Source organism: Drosophila biarmipes, chromosome X (genome assembly GCF_025231255.1).
Source record: "Drosophila biarmipes strain raj3 chromosome X, RU_DBia_V1.1, whole genome shotgun sequence".
Taxonomy (NCBI): Eukaryota; Metazoa; Arthropoda; class Insecta; order Diptera; family Drosophilidae; genus Drosophila; species Drosophila biarmipes.
Genome location: NC_066611.1, coordinates 635001 through 656896, shown reverse-complemented (window position 1 = coordinate 656896; position 21896 = coordinate 635001). Strand labels below are relative to the sequence as shown.

The window sequence follows — 21896 nt, the reverse complement described above, 5'->3', positions numbered from 1 at the left end:
CCGGCAGTCCACCGGCTTCTGGCACTCGCGTGCACTGTGGCCAGTTTGTCCGCACTGTCGGCAGACATTCTCCTTATACCGGCAGTCCTTCACCTTGTGGTCGAAACCCACGCACCTGTGGCATGCGTAAGTGCGCACCAACGCCCGGCAGTTGTACGCAAACCAGCCAATGTACGCCTTGCCGCCGTCAAGCACGTCGAGGGCCGTGGTGCTGACTTCCAGCGTCACATTTACAGTGGCGCCATCCGCCTGCGACCACGATTTCTCTAGCCGCACCTGCTTTTTGAAGGCCTCCAGGTCCATTAGGTCCGCGAAGTTGTTTTTAAACAACTCGCTCATAAAATCAGCCGGTGGCGTCGCAGTATCAACATTGCTGACCAGAACTTTTTGAGTCTGGGCTGGGCTTTGCTTCATCTCCAAGCCAGCTTCTGCAAACTTCCTGTTTGCCACAACCTTCCTTATTTTCCCGGACGACGGGGTGCGGATAATGGCACCGCCACGCGCCAGTCCTCTGTCCGAAATGTTCGGGTCTGAGCTGTGCACCACAGCCGACCAGGTCTCGCGCGGCTTCCGCGGCATTGGGACCGGCACGGCAGGGGGCATGACAGAGGACACCGGCAGGCTGGGGTACGCAGTGGCATACACCTAGGGCATATGGGCGGCTCCATGTTGGATAGTCGGCGGTGGCGGCGTTGGCAGCGGCGTCCTCTTCATTTGCTTCCACCGGTCCTCCAAAATCGCATTGCGCACCGTGAGCGCCGAGATCAGGGCAGGAGCCGGCGGCGGCATCTCCAACGATGACAGCGTCTTCTCCACAAGTTGCTTCGGTCCACCACTGCCTCCGTCGATGGCCACATACTTGGCCTGTGAGGCATCCCTCGCAGCTGCACCTCTGCCACGCTTTCCCTTCGACCGACCCTGCCTATCACGGCTAACACTGCCGCTACGACTGCTCGCAGACTCACTGCCCGAGCATCCACCTGCCGTCTCCATCGGAGATGGAGCCATTTTCCTCCTACCACCAAACTTACTCGAGCAAGTACACTTACCCGATACGCAAGTTTAGCCGGTACACACACCCGCTAGAACAGCTGACTGCGAGAGAGAAAGCTCGCTCTCGCCGCTTTTGCTCTCACGAAAGTTCTCGCGGCTGCACTCACCCACGCGCACGTGTGGAAATTTTCCAAAAAGGAAAACGGCGATTTCCACTCTTACCGCTCACTTTTCAAAAATGTTTTTACACAAGCGTCTTCCTTGCACTAAACTGCGAATTTTAGTCCAATTTCGAGCTCTGTACACCCAGAAATAACTTTGAAATGACCGTTTGATTGGGACCACGAGAAAACACACGTCCGTCGTTAATCCATTCATGCGCGTCACTAATTAGATGACGAGGCATTTGGCTACCTTAAGAGAGTCATAGTTACTCCCGCCGTTGACCCGCGCTTACTTGAATGTCTTCACTTTGACATTCAGAGCACTGGGCAGAAATCACATTGTGTCAACACCCGCTAGGGCCATCACAATGCTTTGTTTTAATTAGACAGTCGGATTCCCCAAGTCCGTGCCAGTTCTGAATTGATTGTTAATTGATAATCGTTATAATTAATAAGAACTAATTGGTTTAACCCAATTAGTATTCTTAAAAATTTTAGCAAGAAAGTTCCACAATTGGCTACGTAACTAAACTATCGGGGGAACAAGTAACTAACATAAATGCTAGAAACTCTATTTACCCAGAACGAGCACATAAACCATGTTATTGTTTCCCAATCAAGCCCGACTATCTCAATCTTCAGAGCCAATCCTTATCCCGAAGTTACGGATCTAATTTGCCGACTTCCCTTACCTACATTATTCTATCGACTAGAGACTCTTCACCTTGGAGACCAGCTGCGGATATTGGTACGGCCTGTTGAGAAGTTTGCGTGTCCCCAGCATAAATTTTCAAGGTCCGAGAAGAAAATATCGACACAACAGTATATGTCATGCTCTTCTAGCCCATCTACCATCTCTCTGCGAAAGACTTCCATGGTAGTACGGCTATAAAACAGAAAAGAAAACTCTTCCGATATCTCTCGACGGCTTCTTTATGGTCGTTCCTGTTGCCAGGATGAGCACGAGGCCCATATTTAATAACAAACGGATACTCAACAGGTTACGGAACTGGAACCGTATTCCCTTTCGTTCAAAATTATTCATGTATATTAATTTAGCTAGATTTTATATAATATATATATTTGTTTGGCATTTGCATTTTACTTGAAAATTTTCGGCTTTCGCCTTGAACTTAGGACCGACTAACTCGTGATCAACCACTGTTCACACGAAACCCTTCTCCACTTCAGTCCTCCAAGGTCTCATTCGATTATTTGCTACTACCACCAAGATCTGTACCAATGGCAGCTCCATGCAGGCTTACGCCAAACACTTCTACGCATACCATTGTACCTTCCATTTTAAGGGCTAGTTGCTTCAGCAGGTGAGTTGTTACACACTCCTTAGCGGATTTCGACTTCCATGATCACCGTCCTGCTGTTTTAAGCAACCAACGCCTTTCATGGTATCTGCATGAGTTGTTAATTTGGGCACCGTAACATTACGTTTGGTTCATCCCACAGCGCCAGTTCTGCTTACCATAAGTGGCCCACTGTGCACATTATATCATAACCTTGCACTTCATATCAAGAAAGTTAAGGTTCTTACCCATTTAAAGTTTGAGAATAGGTTAAGATCGTTTCGACCCTAAGGCCTCTAATCATTCGCTTTACCAGATAAGATTATTTTATATAATATTAAAATGCACCAGCTATCCTGAGGGAAACTTCGGAAGGAACCAGCTACTAGATGGTTCGATTGGTCTTTCGCCCCTATACTCAATTCTGACAATCGATTTGCACGTCAGAACTGTTTCGGTCTTCCATCAGGGTTTCCCCTGACTTCAACCTGATCAAGTATAGTTCACCATCTTTCGGGTCACAGCATATATGCTCAAGGTACGTTCCAGTTAGATCATTATACATAACTATATAGAACGCCCCGGGATTGTGTTAATTAGCTATAAATAGTTAAAAAACTAATCCCATTATTAGTCAAGTTAATTACGCTATTAGGTTTATATCCCAATAACTTGCACATATGTTAGACTCCTTGGTCCGTGTTTCAAGACGGGTCCCGAAGGTATCCTGAATCTTTCGCATTGTTAATCCTACAAGTGCATATAATAAACACAAAAATCAATGATAATTATGTCATTATATAATTCCGAAAAATTAACGCACTGTATTCATATAAATCTATCAGCACTTTATCAAATTAATAACATTTATTCTGTGTTAAAATGCAAGCAAATTAATTTGAATAAACTATAAGTTATATTTTATGATAAATTTGGTATGCTAATAGATTACAATGTCCTTATATGGAAAAAATGCACACTATTATCATAATATTGTTTAAATATTACAATTCTAATGATGAATTTTCCATAACGGATATTCAGGTTCATCGGGCTTAACCTCTAAGCAGTTTCACGTACTGTTTAACTCTCTATTCAGAGTTCTTTTCAACTTTCCCTCACGGTACTTGTTTACTATCGGTCTCATGGTTATATTTAGTTTTAGATGGAGTTTACCACCCACTTAGTGCTGCACTATCAAGCAACACGACTCTTTGGAAACATCATCTAGTAATCATTAACGTTATACGGGCCTGGCACCCTCTATGGGTAAATGGCCTCATTTAAGAAGGACTTAAATCGTTAATTTCTCATACTAGAATATTGACGCTCCATACACTGCATCTCACATTTGCCATATAGACAAAGTGACTTAGTGCTGAACTGATTTCTTTTCGCTCGCCGCTACTAAGAAAATCCTTGTTAGTTTCTTTTCCTCCCCTAATTAATATGCTTAAATTCAGGGGGTAGTCCCATATGAGTTGAGGTTGTGTATAACTTTTATATGCAATTAATTCTTTATATATAATGATAAAACATTTTATTAAATTCGTTATATTAATAATATCTGTATATAAATGGCATTTGTTTGATTTAACGAATCAACGAAGAACAATAATATTGTCAACGGTTTTCTATTTTCTAATCATTAATAAGAGACAATTCTAGATAAATTTTTATGCTAGACATTTCTCAGTATCATTTGATTGAAAAAGAAAATATTTCTCTTCGTTTTTCACATTCAAATTATTTACTAATGTGAGATAATGTTTTTCATATATTTTTTAATATTATGAATAAAATAATTAAATTATTATTATCCAATAATATACCATATGCTTATAAAATTTCATTATAAAATTTGTATAAGCAACTTAATTAGCATAGTCTTACAACCCTCAACCATATGTAGTCCAAGCAGCACTATAAAATTAATTAAAGTACATAACAGCATGGACTGCGATATGCGTTCAAAATGTCGATGTTCATGTGTCCTGCAGTTCACACGATGACGCACAGTTTGCTGCGTTCTTCATCGACCCATGAGCCGAGTGATCCACCGCTTAGAGTTTTATAAATTGGTTTCTTAATTTTGTCAAATATGTTTTTATTGAAAGAAATTAAAAATACACCATTTTACTGGCATATATCAATTCCTTCAATAAATTTATTTTTATACCTAAAACGAATGCTGCGAAATGTCTTAGTTTTATATAACCAATATATATCAAAGCATTTCTTTTTAAATTGCATTTATTTTAAATAAATATATATATATATATATATTAATACTTTTTTAGCGATATAAATTGAAATTTATATAAAACATTAACCTGTATAAAACCAGGTACAACATTGTAAATTTTAGGTTGTTGCATTATCCAATGTATGCGCATAACTGAGATGAACAATACATATCGCAACGCGTGTATATTATGGTCCATATACACACAGTATTTTAATTGTGTTTATATACAATAATAATTTAATATTATTATTTTAATAATTCGATTTGCTTGTTCGAATTTTTATTTGTTTGTTTTGGCTGCTTATTATTTCTCTCATATGTATTAAATACAATATATAATTTTAATATTTGCATTATTTCGATTTGCTTGTTCGAAATTTCATTTGATCTATATTAGATCTCATATACATTTTGGCAATTCATATTTTATTTGTATTACTATAATGTATTTATTATAATATAAACAAATATTTTATTAACGGTAAGGATATACAATAATAATTTAATATTATTATTTTAATAATTCGATTTGCTTGTTCGAATTTTTATTTGTTTGCTTTGGCTGCTTATTATTTCTCTCATATGTATTAAATACAATATATAATTTTAATATTTGCATTATTTCGATTTGCTTGTTCGAAGTTTCATTTGATCTATAATAGATCTCATATACATTTTGGCAATTCATATTTTATTTGTAATACTATAATGTATTTATTATAATATAAACAAATATTTTATTAACGGTAAGGATATTAAAACATTAATGATCCTTCCGCAGGTTCACCTACGGAAACCTTGTTACGACTTTTACTTCCTCTAAATAATCAAGTTCGGTCAACTTTTGCGAAACAACCGTAACACGCAAGGCGTCACAGTGATCACGTCCGGAGACCTCACTAAATAATTCAATCGGTAGTAGCGACGGGCGGTGTGTACAAAGGGCAGGGACGTAATCAATGCGAGTTAATGACTCACACTTACTGGGAATTCCAAGTTCATGTGAACAGTTTCAGTTCACAATCCCAAGCATGAAAGTGGTTCAGCGGTTTACCCGGACCTCTCGGTCTAGGAAATACACGTTGATACTTTCATTGTAGCGCGCGTGCAGCCCAGGACATCTAAGGGCATCACAGACCTGTTATTGCTCAATCTCATTATTGCTAGACGCAATTTGTCCATTTAAGAAGCTAGTGTCCTTATAATGGGACAAACCAACAGGTACGGCTCTACTTATATAAACACATTCAAACACAATAAACATTTTACTGCCACCATGAATGAAGGCTATATAAGCTTCAACACCATAATCCTGAAGATATCTATTTAATATATTTGAGTCTCGTTCGTTATCGGAATTAACCAGACAAATCACTCCACGAACTAAGAACGGCCATGCACCACCACCCATAGATTCGAGAAAGAGCTATCAATCTGTCTTACACACTTATGTTCGGACCTGGTAAGTTTTCCCGTGTTGAGTCAAATTAAGCCGCAGGCTCCACTCCTGGTGGTGCCCTTCCGTCAATTCCTTTAAGTTTCAGCTTTGCAACCATACTTCCCCCGGAGCCCAAAAGCTTTGGTTTCCCGGGAAGCGACTGAGAGAGCCATAAAAGTAGCTACACCCAATTGCTAGCTGGCATCGTTTATGGTTAGAACTAGGGCGGTATCTGATCGCCTTCGAACCTCTAACTTTCGTTCTTGATTAATGAAAACATCTTTGGCAAATGCTTTCGCTTAAGTTAGTCTTACGACGGTCCAAGAATTTCACCTCTCGCGTCGTAATACTAATGCCCCCAAACTGCTTCTATTAATCATTACCTCTTGATCTGAAAACCAATGAAAGCAGAACAGAGGTCTTATTTCATTATCCCATGCACAGAATATTCAGGCATTTGAAGCCTGCTTTAAGCACTCTAATTTGTTCAAAGTAATTGTACCGGCCCACAATAACACTCGTTTAAGAGCACTAATGCAGGTTTTTAAATAGGAGGAACATATGAAAAAATACAAGTATCTAAGCACATGTAAGAACTCCACCGGTAATACGCTTACATACATAAAGGTATAGTACTAACCACAATTGTAAGTTGTACTACCCGTATGAAGCACAAGTTCAACTACGAACGTTTTAACCGCAACAACTTTAATATACGCTATTGGAGCTGGAATTACCGCGGCTGCTGGCACCAGACTTGCCCTCCAATTGGTCCTTGTTAAAGGATTTAAAGTGTACTCATTCCAATTACAGGGCCTCGGATATGAGTCCTGTATTGTTATTTTTCGTCACTACCTCCCCGAGCTGGGAGTGGGTAATTTACGCGCCTGCTGCCTTCCTTAGATGTGGTAGCCGTTTCTCAGGCTCCCTCTCCGGAATCGAACCCTGATTCCCCGTTACCCGTTGCAACCATGGTAGTCCTAGATACTACCATCAAAAGTTGATAGGGCAGACATTTGAAAGATCTGTCGTCGGTACAAGACCATACGATCTGCATGTTATCTAGAGTTCAACCAATATAACGATCTTGCGATCGCTTGGTTTTAGCCTAATAAAAGCACATGTTCCATAAGGTTCATGTTTTAATTGCATGTATTAGCTCTAGAATTACCACAGTTATCCAAGTAACTGTTAACGATCTAAGGAACCATAACTGATATAATGAGCCTTTTGCGGTTTCACTTTTAATTCGTGTGTACTTAGACATGCATGGCTTAATCTTTGAGACAAGCATATAACTACTGGCAGGATCAACCAGAATAATGTTTTTATTCATATTTCATTCATATTTTTTGAATAGAAATTAGCAATATATATGTTGTTATAGATTTTATTTCTATCGAATACGGCCATTTTTATATAGCATTCGTATACGTTTGTTTTCCAATTTATACTTGTTTCGCCACTAATAATAACAAGTTTTTATTGATGTCAAAAAGAATCATATTCTTTATAAACACAATATTTATTTTTCATATATTTTCTTTATATATGCACATTTCATTCTAAAATATCATTTTTGTTCGACATACATAATATATTGTATCCACACATGTACAATTTTTGTTTAACCAATATAAGATATTGAGTTAATCATTTGTATTTTGACGATAAATTTAAAATTTATCTATATAAATCCATATAAGTCTCTGGTAATATATAAAATAGAACCGAGTGTATATATATCATTATTACTACTATATTTATTTCTTAAATAATATATAATTATATATTATTTATATATATATATTCTTTATTATATATTATATAATTTCTTAAATAACTCTCTTAATAGCTATTTTTTATTATCAACAATATTAGTTGATATTAATATTGAAAATGTATTCATAATTACATTTTTATATTTCTTTGGTAGACTTTTATGTACTATTATTTTTTAATAATACACATATAATATAAATCATGTTAGCCTACCTCCTAAAATTAACGATAAAATTCGGAAACAATTTGTTATTCTATGTACAATAGAAACTTGGCCTTTGTTTCAACGTTATTATCTTTGGGCTTAAAATATTAACCGCGGAGCCAAGTCTCGTATTCAAATAAATGAATAAAGAAACAAATTTGACGGATAATATCTTCTCTACTGACATATGTCAATAGCAGACGGCCGGCCCATTGACCATCCTATAGTAGTTTTTGGACACGCTGTCTCCCATTCGGGTATATTCAATTTACTTTGCCACTCACCCATATAGTGTTCTCTTATATAATAAGACAACGCACTTTTATATTCATTATATGGATATATTGCCTTCCTCATATTTGCCACACCACCTATAGTAGTTTTTGGACACGCTGTCTCCCATTCGGGTATATTCAATTTACTTTGCCACTCACCCATATAGTGTTCTCTTATATAATAAGAAAACGCACTTTTATTTTCATTATATGGATATATTGCCTTCCTCATATTTGCCACACCACCTATAGTAGTTTTTGGACACGCTGTCTCCCATTCGGGTATATTCAATTTACTTTGCCACTCACCCATATAGTGTTCTCTTATATAATAAGAAAACGCACTTTTATTTTCATTATATGGATATATTGCCTTCCTCATATTTGCCACACCACCTATAGTAGTTATTGGACACGCTGTCTCCCATTCGGGTATATTCAATTTACTTTGCCAATCACCCATTTAGTGTTATCTTATATAATAAGAAAACGCACTTTTATTTTCATTATATGGATATATTGCCTTCCTCATATTTGCCACACCACCTATAGTAGTTTTTGGACACGCTGTCTCCCATTCGGGTATATTCAATTCTCTTTGCCACTCACCCTTATAGTATTCTCTTATTTAATAAGAATACTAAAATACTTCTCATATTATAGATGTAATCTATTAACTTCTCAATATCCATACGGTTTATGTATGGTATTGACAAAATCCTATGCATTTGCATAAGATTTATTTTGCCACAATTTATAGTACTAGTGCCGCCCTCACTAGGTATAAATATCTCATTTCGCTAGTAGTGTATGGGGAAATTCTACTAGCTATTCTCATAAATATGTCACTTATATGCCATATCTATACAATTCATGCACTTTTATATGTATATTTGCTATATTATACATTATTATGCCTTATAGGTATTATACCTATAAGCCACATCCATACGATTGCTTAATATAAATATATGTATAATTTTTTATACATATTTTTTTTTATTTATGTATGGTTTTTTATTCATATCCATATACTGTATTCACTTTTATATGGATATGATTGGCGTTTTATATAGTATTGACAAAATCATAAGTTTGACCAATACGAGGAGAGGTCCGCCAACGACCACCTCCCTATAGGTGTTTTTGGACACGCTGTCTCCCATTCGACTGCTTACTATACTAGGGGCTACCCGCTCCGTATGATATTCTCTCATATAACAAGAGAATGCAAGAAATATTCGTATTTTATGAATATAATCCATTTATTTTTCAATATCCATACGTTTTACTTAGTTTTTTGTACGGTATTGACAAAATCCTATGCATTTGCATAAGATTTATTTTGCCACAATTTATAGTACTAGTGCCGCCCTCACTAGGTATAAATATCTCATTTCGCTAGTAGTGTATGGGCAAATTCTACTAGCTATTCTCATAAATATGTCACTTATATGCCATATCTATACAATTCATGCACTTTTATATGTATATTTGCTATATTATACATTATTATGCCTTATAGGTATTATACCTATAAGCCACATCCATACGATTGCTTAATATAAATATATGTATAATTTTTTATACATATTTTTTTTTATTTATGTATGGTTTTTTATTCATATCCATATACTGTATTCACTTTTATATGGATATGATTGGCGTTTTATATAGTATTGACAAAATCATAAGTTTGACCAATACGAGGAGAGGTCCGCCAACGACCACCTCCCTATAGGTGTTTTTGGACACGCTGTCTCCCATTCGACTGCTTACTATACTAGGGGCTACCCGCTCCGTATGATATTCTCTCATATAACAAGAGAATGCAAGAAATATTCGTATTTTATGAATATAATCCATTTATTTTTCAATATCCATACGTTTTACTTAGTTTTTTGTACGGTATTGACAAAATCCTATGCATTTGCATAAGATTTATTTTGCCACAATTTATAGTACTAGTGCCGCCCTCACTAGGTATAAATATCTCATTTCGCTAGTAGTGTATGGGGAAATTCTACTAGCTATTCTCATAAATATGTCACTTATATGCCATATCTATACAATTCATGCACTTTTATATGTATATTTGCTATATTATACATTATTATGCCTTATAGGTATTATACCTATAAGCCACATCCATACGATTGCTTAATATAAATATATGTATAATTTTTTATACATATTTTTTTTTTATTTATGTATGGTTTTTTATTCATATTCATATACTGTATTCACTTTTATATGGATATGATTGGCGTTTTATATAGTATTGACAAAATCATAAGTTTGACCAATACGAGGAGAGGTCCGCCAACGACCACCTCCCTATAGGTGTTTTTGGACACGCTGTCTCCCATTCGACTGCTTACTATACTAGGGGCTGCCCGCTCCGTATGATATTCTCTCGTATAACAAGAGAATGCAAGAAATATTCGTATTTTATGAATATAATCCATTTATTTTTCAATATTCATACGTTTTACTTAGTTTTTTGTACGGTATTGACAAAATCCTATGCATTTGCATAAGATTTATTTTGCCACAATTTATAGTACTAGTGCCGCCCTCACTAGGTATAAATATCTCATTTCGCTAGTAGTGTATGGGCAAATTCTACTAGCTATTCTCATAAATATGTCACTTTATGCCATATCTATACAATTTATGCACTTTTATATGTATATTTGCTAATATTATACATTATTATGCCTTATAGGTATTATACCTATAAGCCATATACATACGATTTCATTTTTTTATTTATATATGGTTTTGTATTTATAACCATATACCGTATTTACTTTTATAAGGATATGATTGGCGTTTTATATAGTATTGACAAAATTATAAGTTTGACAAACACTTTTTTAAGTCTTTTAGTTAAAATTGTCATTTTTAATTGACTATCTAAACACTAGATATATTTGCACATGGAGCAAAGAGTATAAAAATTGGTCGCGTCACTAATAATATCGCGATACATTTTTACTACCATCAAAATACCACATACGTTTATATGTCCTCTTTATTTAATTTGGTTTCTAAACCTCAGGAATAGTTTTAATTATATGTGCGCTCTAAGTTGAATGAATTTCTTGAATCTCTTTACTTGAATTTCTAAGACTTAAAAATATTTATAAATAGATGTCCTATTGCATAATATTTTTTTATCGCTTCACTTATAAAATAACGATCCTGCCTTTCTACCTTTGAATAAACATTCATATAAACATGGAGAAAAAAACGTTCGCGTCACTAACAGTATGTGACGATAAAATTTTGCTAACATTAAAAGGAACATATTTTTATATGTCAACTCTTAGTTGAATTGGTCTATTGCTTAAGATTCTAGACCTTAGGAATATTTTTATATTATATGTTTGCCAATCTTCGCGTCACTAAAAAGATGACGATTCATATTGTTATTATTAGATGGTCGAGATGTACTTATATTGATATGTTAATCAAATTGGTCTCTTACTTGAAAATCTAGACCTTAGGAATATTTTTATATTATATGTTTGCCAATCTTCGCGTCACTAATAAGATGACGATTCATATTGTTATTATTAGATGGTCGAGTTGTACTTATATTGATATGTTAATCAAATTGGTCTCTTACTTGAAAATCTAGACCTTAGGAATATTTTTATATTATATGTTTGCCAATCTTCGCGTCACTAATAAGATGACGATTCATATTGTTATTATTAGATGGTCGAGTTGTACTTATATTGATATGTTAATCAAATTGGTCTCTTACTTGAAAATCTAGACCTTAGGAATATTTTTATATTATATGTTTGCCAATCTTCGCGTCACTAATAAGATGACGATTCATATTGTTATTATTAGATGGTCGAGTTGTACTTATATTGATATGTTAATCAAATTGGTCTCTTACTTGAAAATCTAGACCTTAGGAATATTTTTATATTATATGTTTGCCAATCTTCGCGTCACTAATAAGATGACGATTCATATTGTTATTATTAGATGGTCGAGTTGTACTTATATTGATATGTTAATCAAATTGGTCTCTTACTTGAAAATCTAGACCTTAGGAATATTTTTATATTATATGTTTGCCAATCTTCGCGTCACTAATAAGATGACGATTCATATTGTTATTATTAGATGGTCGAGTTGTACTTATATTGATATGTTAATCAAATTGGTCTCTTACTTGAAAATCTAGACCTTAGGAATATTTTTATATTATATGTTTGCCAATCTTCGCGTCACTAATAAGATGACGATTCATATTGTTATTATTAGATGGTCGAGTTGTACTTATATTGATATGTTAATCAAATTGGTCTCTTACTTGAAAATCTAGGCCTTAGGAATGTAATATATAAAGGATTAAAAATTCGCCACAAAGCCAAGCAAACAATCAATGCATACAAATAGATTGTTGGTTGAACTTTATATAAGAAGTTCAACACAACAAATAAATTATGCAATTTTATTATCGAATCATCAAGCAAAGGATAAGCTTCAGTGGATCGCAGTATGGCAGCTGCTCAACCACTTACAACACCTTGCCTGTTACAAAAGTCGTTTACAATTGATTCTAGGCTTTGTCATTGTATTAAATAATGCTTTTATATGTAACTAGCGCGGCATCAGGTGATCAAAGATCCTCCCAATTTACTATGTTACAAATTACATTGGCATCACATCCATTGTCGTTTAAAAAGTAAATTATAAACTTTAAATGGTTTAGAAGCCATACAATGCAAATTGCCCCTTATTTATCATTGCAGTCCAGCACGGATACGACCTTAGAGGCGTTCAGGCATAATCCAACGGACGTAGCGTCATACCACTGTTCGCTCGAACAAGTATTGTGCCATTGGTCCGTACCTGCGATTCCTCTCGTACTACGCAGCAATGCTGTCGCAACAACGTTTTGTCATTAGTAGGGTAAAACTAACCTGTCTCACGACGGTCTAAACCCAGCTCACGTTCCCTTGCATGGGTGAACAATCCAACGCTTGGTGAATTTTGCTTCACAATGATAGGAAGAGCCGACATCGAAGGATCAAAAAGCGACGTCGCTATGAACGCTTGGCCGCCACAAGCCAGTTATCCCTATGGTAACTTTTCTGACACCTCTTGTTAAAAACTCTTTAAACCAAAAGGATCGATAGGCCGAGCTTTTGCTGTCCCTGTGTGTACTGAACACCGAGATCAAGTCAGCATTTGCCCTTTTGCTCTATGTGTGGTTTCTGTCCGCACTGAGCTGGCCTTGGGACACCTCCGTTATTATTTGAGAGATGTACCGCCCCAGTCAAACTCCCTACCTGGCAATGTCCTTGAATTGGATCATACCTGAGTAATTGGAGTTATACCAAATTTTCAAATCAAAAATACATAAATGCACCGTTTTATTAAAGAATTTGTTTGCGATTATATAACAAACTCGTGATACTTTGATCAAGAAGCTTGCATCAAAACCCAATACCATAAGATATAATAAATATATCCGTATAATGGCTAGGAAATGATACACGTTCCATTTAATCAAGTAAGTAAGGAAACAATAAGAGTAGTGGTATTTCATTGGCGATACCAAACCGAGGTCTAATATCTCCCACTTATTCTACACCTCTTATGTCTCCTTACACTGCCAGATTAGAGTCAAGCTCAAAAGGGTCTTCTTTCCCCGCTAATTATTCCAAGCCCGTTCCCTTGGCTGTGGTTTCGCTAGATAGTAGATAGGGACAGTGGGAATCGGATCCCTCCGAACTTATTTAACGTGGCGTGTTCCACACTAAAGGGATTACAACCACGGCACTCACATATGCCCACTTTGGAGCATATAGTGCAGCGGGTCTAGGTTAAGCGCCAGACCAACGCCCCGGACTAGAAGCTATAGCTATGTACATAGCAACCACCCCAGTAGCAATTTAAGTACTTGCTTGTCGGGCAAGCACTTCCCCTTGCGTTGGGGCGAGATCTATCTAAAATCTCTACTGTTCTTTGGGTCGCAGCACCCGAGTTGTATAAACGCAACATCCACGTCGAGCCCGGGGACTCTACCCGCGATATAGGTGTCAACCACAGCCACCACGAAACTCCCACAAGGGGGCCGACCTCAATGAGCAGCCTTGGATAACTGCTCAACCCGTGGTACCGAAAATTACAGGCTCGGTGGGCCTCACCCCTTCAGCTCCGACAAGCTCGGATGGGGCAACCATGTCATATTAGTCGCCTCCTACGACAAGCAATGACAGACTGTGGCAGTATTCTTCGCTGCTACCACACGGCAGGGATGAGGACTAAGAGTCCCTCCTCCGGTTGAACGCCTCCTCGGCAAACGCTGTAAGCCTTCTGGTCTTCTCCTGATCCGCTAGTATGCCATCGAATCCAATCCATCTTTCGCCAACTTGCTGCACACCAAGTCCATCGAGGTCTCGCAAATCTTCATAGTTCGGGCAGTCGCATAGAACATGTTGCCAGTCCTCATATGGGTCGCCACATGAGCATGCGGCAGTGCCCGACGCTCTGACACCAAACAGAAATGCGTTTAGCGATCCATGTCCTGTAAGCAAGAATCCGGTACGCATCGTGAATCCAAAGTTAGGATCGCGATAGGCAAATTCGACATCCGGGATGAACTTGTAGGTCACCCGGCCGGATGACTCTACGCTATCCCATCTGTCTTGCCACGCGTGCAGTATGCACTGCTCAGTACGCACCTTCATCTGCCCTCGGCTAAGACTTGTGAGGTCCTCGCCATAACACAGATCGTACTCCTCCAACGGGTATCCACGCTTAAGCTTGTATTTGGCTGCCACTTGCTTGGCGACCAAATCAAGCGGGGGAGCGCCAGCAAGAACCTGCAGTGCCACAGTAGACACTGTTCGGCAAACCGGGAGGCTACCAAGCAGGATGAGCCTCTGGCAAGAAAGAAGTCGCTTCCTGGCCACTACTTCCTGCGTCGTATCGACATACCATATCGGGGCACCAAATAGCACACAGGGTACCATGAGTCCGGCATAGATGGTCCGCTTGGCTCGAGGACTGAATCCCCAGTCTGCTCGAAGCACACGCGCCAATGCTCCAACGACTCCGGTCATTCGCTGCTTGAGCGAGGTGAAGTGCTTGGAGAATTTCAAGCCTTCTTCGACCGTGATGCCAAGATACCGGCAGCTGCTTACATACGGCAAGCTTGCTCCAGCAAGCTTGACCGCTGGGGGCCGACTAAGCACACCCGAAGGATTACGTGCCAAAGGTGGGCGGGCGTTCTCCTTAAGCAGCATTATCACCGTCTTGCTGGTGGAGACGGCAACGCCGACTTCCATCCCCCACGCTTCTACGATGGACATTAGCTGCGCTCCTTTTGTCTCTAGCACGCTTCGGGATTCTCCCTCGACGAGAAGCAGCAGGTCATCCGCGTACGCGCTCAAGGCGCAGTACGACTCAAGGCGTCGGAGCAGAACGTCCATCAGCAAGTCCCATATAAATGGGCTGATCGATCCCTGCGGACAGCCTCTAGTTACGGGAACATTAACTGCCTCGTAACTGCTTCGGATCACTGCGCTTCTGCCTGAGAAAAAGCTCTGCCACAAGCCCATCTCTCTGCATCCCAGTTCGGCTAATCGGCGCAATGCAGCACTCCATTCCACGTTGTCGAAGGCTCCCTTGAAGTCCACGAAAATTCCGAGCACGTATTTCGCCGGGCTGGCATGAACACTGCTCTTAACGTGCATCCAAGCGTCCTCCACACAACGTCCTTGGCGAAATCCGAATTGCCATCTACAGCCTTCCGGAAGAACTTCCCTCACACGATCCACCATAATGGCCTCGAGCACCTTGCCAAAAACCGGCAGCAGGCAAATTCCGCGATATGACGACGGTTCGCACTTGTCCTTGTCGGGTCCCTTGAGCAGTGCCACTACACGTGGGCATTTCCACTCTGCGGGGAAGTACCCCGACCGGACGCAGTTTGAATACAGCGCCGTCAGATGCTGATGTATGGCACGCCACACAGCCTTGCAAATCGTCCCGTTGATACCGTCCATGCCAGGCGAGCGCTTGCTCTTCAACCTGGCGACACAAGCATCAACTTCCGAGACATTCAAGGGCGGTGGGATTTCCTCCACGGGGGCAATCGGTGCGTCAGACTCCGCAGCTGGGAAAAAATTGCGGAGGAGCACTCGCGCACAGTCACTCCAATTGGTGACCAGCTCGCCATTCACGCGGAGGCACCCAATCTCCGTCCGTCTCTTGCGACCTCGGCACATCTTGTAGATGCGCCCCCAGGGATCGTGCGAGTTTTCTCCCACGATGCGTCTCCAGCTGTTCTCCTTGGTCCTCACGATAAGCTTCCTGTAGTCGGCTGTGGCAAGCCTCAGCTCCACTACAGTCAGCTCGACCACGTCATCATGCTGATGGCGTCTGGCATCCTGAAGACGGCGCCTGAGTCTCCTGACTTGGCGGCGCTTTGCGCAAAGGTCAGCGGTCCACCAACTTACCCTCGTTCTCGGCTGTCCGGGCGTTCTCCTTCCCAACGCAAGGTCGCACACATCGTGCACCATCCTGCGGAGTCTAGACACTTGTTGGTCCAGCGGCAATCCTTGGAAGTCTTCCGGAATCTCGGCTGCCCTATTCACCAATTCCTGTTCGAACAGACGCCAACGTGCATTGGAGAAGTTCCAGGACGGTAGATAATCTTCCAACGGCATTTGCGGTCGAGGTGCTGGCCACAACGGAAATTACGTTGTGGTCACTCAACTCCCACTCGTCCACTCTCCACTCATATGTGGCTAGCATATGTCCTGCTGAGTTGGCGAATGTCACGTCGATATCGCTGTGCGATCTTATGTTATCGAACGTGTAGCTTTGACTAGGTTGGTTCAAGACCACCGCTCCCTTCGTCAGCATCTACTCGTACAGCAGCTCACCCCGGGAGTAGTTAGTTAGTCCCTCCGGTCGAGGAGGGAGTTTACTAAGCCACATGGGGGGCGTTGCGTTCGCGTCAAGTCCGAAGATTGCTGGAGTACTGCTGGCCAGCAGCAGGACAGAATCCAAGTACCTTAGGTACGACCCTCGTCGATCGACGAAGCTTCGCACTCCATCCGGCAACACGTCTATTCTCTCGTCACCTGCGTAAGGCTCCTGAACCAGTGCGAACAGACTCTTGCTTTCAAGCAACCGGACTCCGAGCTCGATGGTCGCAGCTCGTCCTCGACCACAGTTTGCTTGGATCAACCTAAACATTAATGTCTAGAGTTCACCCTCGCAAGCACTGCCGCATATACGGGACATCCCGGGGACAGCATGTGGTGTCCCGACGGGTAGCCCTTAAACCGGCAGTTCCGGCAGTCCACCGGCTTCTGGCACTCGCGTGCACTGTGGCCAGTTTGTCCGCACTGTCGGCAGACATTCTCCTTATACCGGCAGTCCTTCACCTTGTGGTCGAAACCCACGCACCTGTGGCATGCGTAAGTGCGCACCAACGCCCGGCAGTTGTACGCAAACCAGCCAATGTACGCCTTGCCGCCGTCAAGCACGTCGAGGGCCGTGGTGCTGACTTCCAGCGTCACATTTACAGTGGCGCCATCCGCCTGCGACCACGATTTCTCTAGCCGCACCTGCTTTTTGAAGGCCTCCAGGTCCATTAGGTCCGCGAAGTTGTTTTTAAACAACTCGCTCATAAAATCAGCCGGTGGCGTCGCAGTATCAACATTGCTGACCAGAACTTTTTGAGTCTGGGCTGGGCTTTGCTTCATCTCCAAGCCAGCTTCTGCAAACTTCCTGTTTGCCACAACCTTCCTTATTTTCCCGGACGACGGGGTGCGGATAATGGCACCGCCACGCGCCAGTCCTCTGTCCGAAATGTTCGGGTCTGAGCTGTGCACCACAGCCGACCAGGTCTCGCGCGGCTTCCGCGGCATTGGGACCGGCACGGCAGGGGGCATGACAGAGGACACCGGCAGGCTGGGGTACGCAGTGGCATACACCTAGGGCATATGGGCGGCTCCATGTTGGATAGTCGGCGGTGGCGGCGTTGGCAGCGGCGTCCTCTTCATTTGCTTCCACCGGTCCTCCAAAATCGCATTGCGCACCGTGAGCGCCGAGATCAGGGCCTCGTACTATGCGGCGACTCTGAGTAACTCCCTCGTGGAGCTTCGTCCCAGGCAGGTGATGACATTCAGCATGATCTCCGACCTAATTTTTGCGATCTCCGCGGAAATTCGGCCGAGGCCACCTCTCACGATCTCCATTGCCTCGAACTCCTCTACGCATTCTCCTTCTCCGGTGGCAGCGGCGCCAGCAGCGGCGCCAGCTGCGACGCCGACGCAGGCATCGGCAGAGGAGGCAGCGGGGACAGTGCCAGCAGCGGGGACGATGGCAGCAACGGGAGCCGGCGGCGGCGGCATCTCCAACGATGACAGCGTCTTCTCCACAAGTTGCTTCGGTCCACCACTGCCTCCGTCGATGGCCACATACTTGGCCTGTGAGGCATCCCTCGCAGCTGCACCTCTGCCACGCTTTCCCTTCGACCGACCCTGCCTATCACGGCTAACACTGCCACTACGACTGCTCGCAGACTCACTGCCCGAGCATCCACCTACCGTCTCCATCGGAGATGGAGCCATTTTCCTCCTACCACCAAACTTACTCGAGCAAGTACACTTACCCGATACGCAAGTTTAGCCGGTACACACACCCGCTAGAACAGCTGACTGCGAGAGAGAAAGCTCGCTCTCGCCGCTTTTGCTCTCACGAAAGTTCTCGCGGCTGCACTCACCCACGCGCACGTGTGGAAATTTTCCAAAAAGGAAAACGGCGATTTCCACTCTTACCGCTCACTTTTCAAAAATGTTTTTACACAAGCGTCTTCCTTGCACTAAACTGCGAATTTTAGTCCAATTTCGAGCTCTGTACACCCAGAAATAACTTTGAAATGACCGTTTGATTGGGACCACGAGAAAACACACGTCCGTCGTTAATCCATTCATGCGCGTCACTAATTAGATGACGAGGCATTTGGCTACCTTAAGAGAGTCATAGTTACTCCCGCCGTTGACCCGCGCTTACTTGAATTTCTTCACTTTGACATTCAGAGCACTGGGCAGAAATCACATTGTGTCAACACCCGCTAGGGCCATCACAATGCTTTGTTTTAATTAGACAGTCGGATTCCCCAAGTCCGTGCGAGTTCTGAATTGATTGTTAATTGATAATCGTTATAATTAATAAGAACTAATTGGTTTAACCCAATTAGTATTCTTAAAAATTTTAGCAAGAAAGTTCCACAATTGGCTACGTAACTAAACTATCCGGGGAACAAGTAACTAACATAAATGCTAGAAACTCTATTTACCCAGAACGAGCACATAAACCATGTTATTGTTTCCCAATCAAGCCCGACTATCTCAATCTTCAGAGCCAATCCTTATCCCGAAGTTACGGATCTAATTTGCCGACTTCCCTTACCTACATTATTCTATCGACTAGAGACTCTTCACCTTGGAGACCAGCTGCGGATATTGGTACGGCCTGTTGAGAAGTTTGCGTGTCCCCAGCATACATTTTCAAGGCCCGAGAAGAAAATATCGACACAACAGTATATGTCATGCTCTTCTAGCCCATCTACCATATCTCTCTGCGAAAGACTTCCATGGTAGTACGGCTATAAAACAGAAAAGAAAACTCTTCCGATATCTCTCGACGGCTTCTTTATGGTCGTTCCTGTTGCCAGGATGAGCACGAGGCCCATATTTAATAACAAACGGATACTCAACAGGTTACGGAATTGGAACCGTATTCCCTTTCGTTCAAAATTATTCAAGTATATTAATTTAGCTAGATTTTATATAATATATATATTTGTTTGGCATTTGTATTTTACTTGAAAATTTTCGGCTTTCGCCTTGAACTTAGGACCGACTAACTCGTGATCAACCACTGTTCACACGAAACCCTTCTCCACTTCAGTCCTCCAAGGTCTCATTCGATTATTTGCTACTACCACCAAGATCTGTACCAATGGCAGCTCCATGCAGGCTTACGCCAAACACTTCTACGCATACCATTGTACCTTCCTACTCACTAAAGTTTCAAAATTTATATTACAAGTAATATAAATCATCTACTTTAGCGGTAATGTATAGGTATACAACTTAAGCGCCATCCATTTTAAGGGCTAGTTGCTTCGGCAGGTGAGTTGTTACACACTCCTTAGCGGATTTCGACTTCCATGATCACCGTCCTGCTGTTTTAAGCAACCAACGCCTTTCATGGTATCTGCATGAGTTGTTAATTTGGGCACCGTAACATTACGTTTGGTTCATCCCACAGCGCCAGTTCTGCTTACCAAAAGTGGCCCACTGGGCACATTATATCATAACCTTGAACTTCATATCAAGAAAGTTAAGGTTCTTACCCATTTAAAGTTTGAGAATAGGTTAAGATCGTTTCGACCCTAAGGCCTCTAATCATTCGCTTTACCAGATAAGATTATTTTATATAATATTAAAATGCACCAGCTATCCTGAGGGAAACTTCGGAAGGAACCAGCTACTAGATGGTTCGATTGGTCTTTCGCCCCTACACTCAATTCTGACAATCGATTTGCACGTCAGAACTGTTTCGGTCTTCCATCAGGGTTTCCCCTGACTTCAACCTGATCAAGTATAGTTCACCATCTTTCGGGTCACAGCATATATGCTCAAGGTACGTTCCAGTTAGAGGCATAAATAATATAAATATCATTATACATAACTATATAGAACGCCCCGGGATTGTGTTAATTAGCTATAAATAGTTAAAAAACTAATCCCATTATTAGTCAAGTTAATTACGCTATTAGGTTTATATCCCAATAACTTGCACATATGTTAGACTCCTTGGTCCGTGTTTCAAGACGGGTCCCGAAGGTATCCTGAATCTTTCGCATTGTTAATCCTACAAGTGCATATAATAAACACAAAAATCAATGATAATTATGCCATTATATAATTCCGAAAAATTAACGCACTGTATTCATATAAATCTATCAGCACTTTATCAAATTAATAACATTTATTCTGTGTTAAAATGCAAGCAAATTAATTTGAATAAACTATAAGTTATATTTTATGATAAATTTGGTATGCTAATAGATTACAATGTCCTTATATGGAAAAAATGCACACTATTATCATAATATTGTTTAAATATTACAATTCTAATGATGAATTTTCCATAACGGATATTCAGGTTCATCGGGCTTAACCTCTAAGCAGTTTCACGTACTGTTTAACTCTCTATTCAGAGTTCTTTTCAACTTTCCCTCACGGTACTTGTTTACTATCGGTCTCATGGTTATATTTAGTTTTAGATGGAGTTTACCACCCACTTAGTGCTGCACTATCAAGCAACACGACTCTTTGGAAACATCATCTAGTAATCATTAACGTTATACGGGCCTGGCACCCTCTATGGGTAAATGGCCTCATTTAAGAAGGACTTAAATCGTT

The 21896-nt window shown here is 40.8% G+C and overlaps 2 non-coding genes and 1 pseudogene across 2 annotated transcripts; all 3 read right to left on the bottom strand.

Annotated features, from left to right (window-relative positions):
* Nucleotides 1-4350: 4350 nt before the first annotated feature.
* LOC127010600 (5.8S ribosomal RNA) lies at nucleotides 4351-4529 on the bottom strand. Its single transcript, XR_007763333.1, has one exon. It is a non-coding gene; the product is annotated as a 5.8S ribosomal RNA (ribosomal RNA).
* A 941-nt stretch (nucleotides 4530-5470) lies between these two features.
* On the bottom strand, nucleotides 5471-7465 carry LOC127010527 (small subunit ribosomal RNA). Its single transcript, XR_007763283.1, has one exon. It is a non-coding gene; the product is annotated as a small subunit ribosomal RNA (ribosomal RNA).
* Nucleotides 7466-12892: 5427 nt separating this feature from the next.
* Nucleotides 12893-21896, bottom strand: part of LOC127010567 (large subunit ribosomal RNA) — a 9190-nt pseudogene continuing 186 nt past the window's right edge.